Below are 7,220 nucleotides of genomic sequence, written 5' to 3'. Positions count from 1 at the left end.
TAAAATCAAAACCAACCTAATCAACCGTACTGATTATGGTTCGCCACATCAATAATCAAATTTGTTTTCTGCAATATAATACCGGGCGGAGCATAGCTGCCACTTCTGTGTTAACATCAATTATTCATAAATATGACATCATTTTTTGTCAAGAGCCATACTGCATAAATAACGTCCCTGCTGGCTTTCCTGCCAACTGTATCTTCCTTCAAGGTACCAATACATATCCTTGGGCTGTTTCCATCGCTATTGGGGACGATCTTTCCCTCCTTCACCACAGTTCTATTAGTACACAATACGTCAGTTGTACTGAGTTGGTTATCAATAACCGCAGACACATTCTTATCAATTATTACTGCCCTAAAGATATTCATATTGAGGATATACTAGATTACATTCAAAACATTATGGGTAAATTTACAGATGTATATTACATCTTGGCCGGAGATACAAATGCTCATTCTCCTATTTGGGGAGGGAATCGTTTGGACTCACGTGGAAAATATGTTGAAGAGTTCCTGGCACGTAATGACTTATTGGTCGTTAACGATCCTCTGTCTCCACCTACTTTTGTATCCAGCCAAGGCAGTAGCTGGATAGATGTAACTGCGTGTTCCTCTGGATTATATCCACACATACAACAATGGAAAGTACTTGAAGAATCACTTGATGATCATGCCATGATTTCTTTCAATATTGAAATTACCAGTACAGATGAATATAGACACCCTTGTCGCAGGTTTAATCTGAAAAGAGCTAATTGGAACGACTTAGAGACTTATCTTATTACCAACCTAGTAGACTGCGAGGGTGACAGTCCTCACGAGGTACGTAATCGCATAGATTATAATATTGAGATCATCAATAATGCATGTAAAAGTTTTATTCCTCAATTCACAAAAACCCGCAAATCTGTCCCTTGGTGGACAGCCGAACTTACCAATCTCAGAAAGGGGAATATTCAACTTAGAAAAAGATTTCAAAATTGCCATACAGAACCTGAGCGCACAAACCACAAGATACAATACATCAACCACCTCAAATTTTATAAAAGCAAAATAAAACTAGCTAAGAAACAATCCTGGAAAGATTTTTGTGCAGCTGCTGCGGATAAGCCATGGGGATTTATTACAAAATTGTGTACAAATAAACTTAAAAAGAAACAAATCTTATATTCCACAAACGAAGGGGAAGATTTCTTTTCTGCTGCCGCAAAGAAAATGGACAGATTTTGTCTGACTGACCAGATGGATCATGACTCCGAAACACTCTTGGAATCTCATTTTGAAATACAGAACAATATAAATACAACAAATGTGCCATCTTTCCGCATGCAAGAAATTGACAAAATCTTCACAAATCTTAATAACAAAAAATCTCCTGGTCATGATAATATAACTCCGGAACTGGCCAAACACCTTTGGCAACTTATTCCTTATAATCTTACACAATTGTATAATACCTGCCTTATTTACGGTGTTTTTCCGCAATCATGGAAGTCTGCCAAAATTGTTCCGGTACCAAAACCAGGAAATACTAAAGAAAGCAGGCCAATCTCTTTGTTACCTGTTTTAGGCAAAGTCCTTGAGAGACTTATTAACAACAGGCTCCTCACGTATCTAGAGGCCAACCATCTTATCCATGATAATCAATTTGGCTTCAGGCCTCAAAAATCATCTGCTGATGCCTTATACTTTGCCGTTGCTAGCATTAATCATCTATTAGAAAGCAATAAATACGTCTTGGCTATCAGTCTCGATATCGCCAAGGCATTCGATTCTGCCTGGTGGCATCTAATATTGAATAACCTCCAAAAGTTGAACTGCCCTGCCAATATATTCTATATTATTAAGGATTTCCTAAATGACCGCACCGCTACACTTCAATGTGGGGGGCACACAGTTTCTCGCAAAGTTGTCCGCGGTTGTCCGCAGGGCTCGGTATGTGGTCCCATTCTATGGAACGTTCTATTTAATCTCTTTCTTACTCAAGACTTCGGACAACATAATATGATAGCTTACGCTGACGATGTTTTGGTACTTTTTGGTGGTCAATCTCGTTCAGCACTTGAGCAGCACGGTAATACTATTCTTAATAACATTCTAACCTGGGGAAATCAACATAAACTGGATTTTAATCCTAACAAGACTAAGTGTATAGTATTCAATAAACCTGGCCATCAAAACCTTTACCTCCGTACTCCTTGCATTAAAATGGGTGGTCATACCATAAAAGTAGATAAAACTATTAAATATTTGGGCGTGATCTTGGACCACCGCCTCTTGTGGAATTCACATATTGAATACATAACTCAACGTACAGGGAAAATCTTTAACGCTTTTGCAAGTATTGCGAGAGGTCGTTGGGGACTTGCCACTGAGGCGATGGATGCAATTTATAATCAGATTTATATTCCAATCATTACTTATGCTTGTGGAATTTGGGGAGGTGATGTTTATAAGACTCATATAAAGCGTAAACTTATTTCGTCACAACGTAGAGCTCTTATTCAGATCACCAAGGCCTACAATACCACGCCCAATATCTCTATTCAAGTTCTGGCTAAGAAAGCCCCTATTGATCTTATCATCACCTCCTATTTTAAACAATGGCAAATAAAGCATGGCCTTGATATTTATACTAGCAACCAACAAATAAGTCACACCGACTTGGAACAAGAAATTTCTTTTGTCATTTATTCACAATCTTTGGCCCTTTCGTCCACACCGTCAATCGTCTTCGAGCAACCCTCTTACAATGATTACGAAATCTTTACGGATGGTTCGAAAACAGATATAAAGGTTGGTTGTAGTTATGTTGTTTACCAGAACGGGCAGGAGATTGCTCTGGGCCAGTTCAGATTGGGTGAACAATGCACTATTTTTCAAGCAGAACTCTATGCCTTGAAAATGGCCATTACTTGGGCTAACAATGTCCAGCATAAACAAATAGCTATCATTACTGATAGCTCTTCCTCTATTGCAATCCTTCGTAAAAGATCCTTTCACCCAATCGTTTATGACATTAACACTCTCATTTCCAAGTCTTCCAATCGATATTATATTTACTGGACTCGTGCACATATAGGTACCCATGGTAACGAAAGAGCTGATGCCTTAGCTAAGGCAGCTTCCAACGATAATAGTCTTAATATCTCTTATGATAAAATCAGCACCAGTACTCTCAAAAGAATTCTCTGGCAGGATCTCCTATTAACTTGGCAAAACACCTGGGACCAACATAACCACCCTATTACTCATAGATTTATACCTTGTATCAAGACCTTTTTTACATACAAATGGTACAGACCTAATAGTTTTGTTACGCAATTTCTTACCGGCCATGGTCGCTTTCAATCTTATCTAGCGAGATTCGTTAACGCAACCAGTTCAATGTGCTCCCTGTGTGGTGTTACAGATAGTAATGTGCACTACATTTATGAGTGCCCCATGCTTAATTTGGAGCGACATATACTGATTACCACTATTAATTCACATGGCCATAACTGGTCTGACTATAACACAATCCTTCGTGAAAAAGACTCATATGAGGCCTTTTTCGACTTAATCACCAAATACTTTGCACGTACAACAGTCAGTGGCTTTTAGTCAGCTTTGTACTCAATCACTCTCTTGAGTATGATACGATACCATCTTATTCCGATTCATCAAATAATTCTAATTTCAGCAGCCATCATGTTACACATCATAAGCCTCAGGATGTCTGGCATAAGTCTAATTTATCCTGATTATTCAGTAGTTATTCTCTACCAAAGTGTACTGTTTACGTGCGGACAGATGATCAAGACTGCAGCACTAAGTTTACAGTACACAATATATACATTAGTGCTGAAGAACATTTTTCTTCATCCTATTTTGCTTATGGCTGTCTCTTTTTAAGGATGGACTTTGTGTATTGGTGTCGAATGTGACTGGATTTTAGCTGAAATCGCACCAAGCACAATCTTCGAGACACCGCTCGATCGTCAGTGTTTTCTGTATTGTATTGTATTGTGTTATTGTATTGTGTACCTATTACACCTGTGTATTTTACCTTTATATTATAATTAATTATGTATTTTGTAACACCTATATCTATCTGTATCTTTATTATTGTAATTTGTTATCACCGGGTAGTGCTCACTGCGGAACCCGGCATGTACCATTGTGTGCGTTAATAAAGAAATGAATGAATGAATGTATTTGTATCAGTTATGACACCATTTGAAACTTATTCCAATTTTATGCTGAAGTAAAGGAAATCAGCTTCAAAACGAATTTAAAATATTGATTTGAATAGTTAAAATACAACCTTTGTTTTGATCATACGAACAGCACTAATGTGTTCGTCAAATATCGTTCTATGTTTAAATTTTCGTTTTCCGATTAAATTTTCAATCTTCATTAGGTTTTAATTTTGTACGAAATTTTTTTGTATTTTCCATAGTTTTGCAAAATAGAAAGTTATTCATTAGTTTTTCAAAGACCTTTTTAGAATCACTATTTGTGTTAATTTTCATTTTAGTAGTCAACTTTAATAACTTTCTTATCCATAGTAACCGTTTAAATTCTAATACTGTATGACATTTATAAGATTTGAATCCCATTTTCAAATATTGTTTGAAATTTCGATAATGGACCACATAATTTTTATCGTATAAATTCGTCAGTACATTTATTTGTTTAGATACCTCTAGAATTTTATTCTCAGATGTTGATACTAAATATGATTGACCTAAATATATAAAATTACTTGACCTGACTGACTGACTGACTCACTGACTGACTGACTGATTCATCATCGCCTAGAGCAAACCACTGAACCTAAAGCGGTGAAATATAGCACATAGTTAGGATACGTGATAAAAACGCACACTAAGAAAGAATTTTTGGAAATTTCCCCGCGGGGGAAAGAGGATTAAGGCTTAACTGGAAGAACGGCTTCTACTGTACTATTTTAGATGCGATTTTTGTTTTCTACTACGTTTAGTCTTCATTGAATACTTACGTGAATTAAATTGATAACATTTCAGACATTGTTATAAATATTTTTATCTATTTCAATTTAAAAAATGTTTAAACCGTTTTAAATTCGAATTTGTTATTGCATATTAGTTCGATTATAGAACGATTGTAAACGTTCCAGAAAATTGATCAAATTAAAAATAGTTCTTTTTGATTCTTGGCAATTCTCATTATTCTCAGCGGTAGGTGTTATATAACAATTACTCTGGTTGTTAAAATACTAAATATAAATGGGTTTTGCTTGCAAAATACTCGCGGGTAATGCCGCGGGAAACATCTAGTAATTATACAAGTTTTTCGGATATTATATATAAAGTTCTAATATATAATTATCTCTGAATTATTAGAAACTAGTAGCTAGGCCTGGCGTTGTTCGGGTAAAAAGTAATGATACGAAAGATTAAAATTTTTACTTTATATTCAATCTTACCATTTTTTAAAAAATAGAAGAATTAGGTCTCCCTGTTTCAAGACTGATTAGAGAATTTTTAGATGGGTTAAAAAATGTTCGTATTTTTGCAAAAACAAAAAAAAAACCATCTACGTCGGTAAATCTTTCCTGTCGCTTTTTCTTAACACTTCCATTGTTCACACTTCCTTGCCGGGGAAGTGTCAACAATCTCACCCCCTCTGGTGGAAGTTCCTTCGAAAACTCCCTTCTGAGTGTATATTCTCGTGACATAACCTATTAAAACGCAATCAGAAACGCATAAAATCGCATTTGCGCCTCTAAATCTTGCACATCCCATTCTCTTAACACTTCCATTGTTGAAAATTACATTGTTGACACTTCCATTTTTAACATTTCCATTGTCGAAACTCTAATCATGTCTCTTTCCTCCGGGGAAAATTTAAAATTTCTAAATACAGATTGTCTCAAAAAAGTACTCAATCATTACCATTTCAATACTCCTACGCTATTAATCTTTCTTTCATGCGGAAAATAACCTTAAATTAATTTATCTTTAATCTAACTTTTTAGTTTTGTTTCTCTGTTAATAAACACTTAACTCAAAACTTATTAGTATAGCTAATGGTCAGTCAAAAAGTGAATACATTTATACAAAAGTAAGGTACGCACAGTGCGTACTTTTCTTCTGTATTATAAATGAAGTTCATCTCGGTATTACACAGCCCCTTGGTATTATTGACATAAATGCTGTTTTATAAATAATAGTAATTAAGCTACAATTATTAAATAATCTATATATATATAATCGAGACGGGTTCATAATAATAATAATTAGCGCAGAGCCCAAACGATTAGGAGTTGAAACTCGGTACACAGTTAGGGTAAGTCACGAGAATGTACACTAAGAAGGGATTTTTCGAAATTCCCCCAGCGGGGAAAGGGACAAAATCAAGTCTTTTCGTGGAAAACTCGGCTTTTATTATACTATTTTAGATGCGGTTTTTTGCGTTTTTGACTGCGTTTTAGTAGGCTACAACATTTAGAAGGATACCACGGTGGATGAAAGAATGAATTCCTTAACAATGGAAGTGTTAACAATGGTAGTGTTAAAAGAAAGCGGCGTGCAAGATTTACAAGCGCAAATGAGGTTTTTTGCGTTTTTGCGCGAAATAGAACATATTTTTAAACCCATGTAAAAATTCTCTAATTAGTCTGGAAACGAAGGAATTAATTCTTGCNATAGATTCTTTTCTTATGAGGAACTCCAGTTAATCCAATGAGAGAAGAGAAAAAAAATACAAACCGATCATCATCTCAAAAAATAAAAATTTGAGTGTAATCAAAGTAACAAAACTAAAAGAAAACTTGAAATAAAAAATAAGAAATATCAAATTGAATTTTTTAAAATAATTTTATACATTTATATGAAAAATACATACAATTTCTTACTTTTATATTAATCGCTTAAAAATTTTTCTGATGAGAGTTTTTAATCAAATTAATCTAATCGTTCTAAACTTCTTATACATGGATTTGACTTTGGTAAACTTTTTCTGAATAGATTCTGATGGTGTAAAAAACATACAATAGAGTTTATTATTATTATTATTATTAATATTTAACTAAATAAAAATGGGATTATTTTAAATGATAAGTTTTCCTGGATTATTCTCATATCATATGCCCAAGATGTAATAAATCAATGTCTAAATTCCATATATTCTGTGAATGTGATAAAGTGAACGAAATCAGGCAAAGATATGATATAAGTATAATAGCAAATT

General features: G+C 34.5%; 1 long non-coding RNA gene across 1 annotated transcript; it reads left to right on the top strand.

The window, feature by feature from the left end:
- Positions 1–5,832: 5,832 nt before the first annotated feature.
- Positions 5,833–6,758, top strand: LOC111629115. The gene is made up of 2 exons (XR_002757278.1): positions 5,833–5,908; positions 6,680–6,758. It is a non-coding gene; the product is annotated as an uncharacterized LOC111629115 (long non-coding RNA).
- The last annotated feature ends 462 nt before the right edge of the window (positions 6,759–7,220 follow it).

The sequence above is a fragment of the Centruroides sculpturatus genome, unplaced genomic scaffold (genome assembly GCF_000671375.1).
Source record: "Centruroides sculpturatus isolate CEXI.00-Female unplaced genomic scaffold, Cexi_2.0 scaffold51, whole genome shotgun sequence".
Classification (NCBI taxonomy): domain Eukaryota; kingdom Metazoa; phylum Arthropoda; class Arachnida; order Scorpiones; family Buthidae; genus Centruroides; species Centruroides sculpturatus.
The sequence above is the reverse complement of the archived record's forward strand: the minus strand, read 5'-3'. Positions and strand labels throughout refer to the sequence as shown.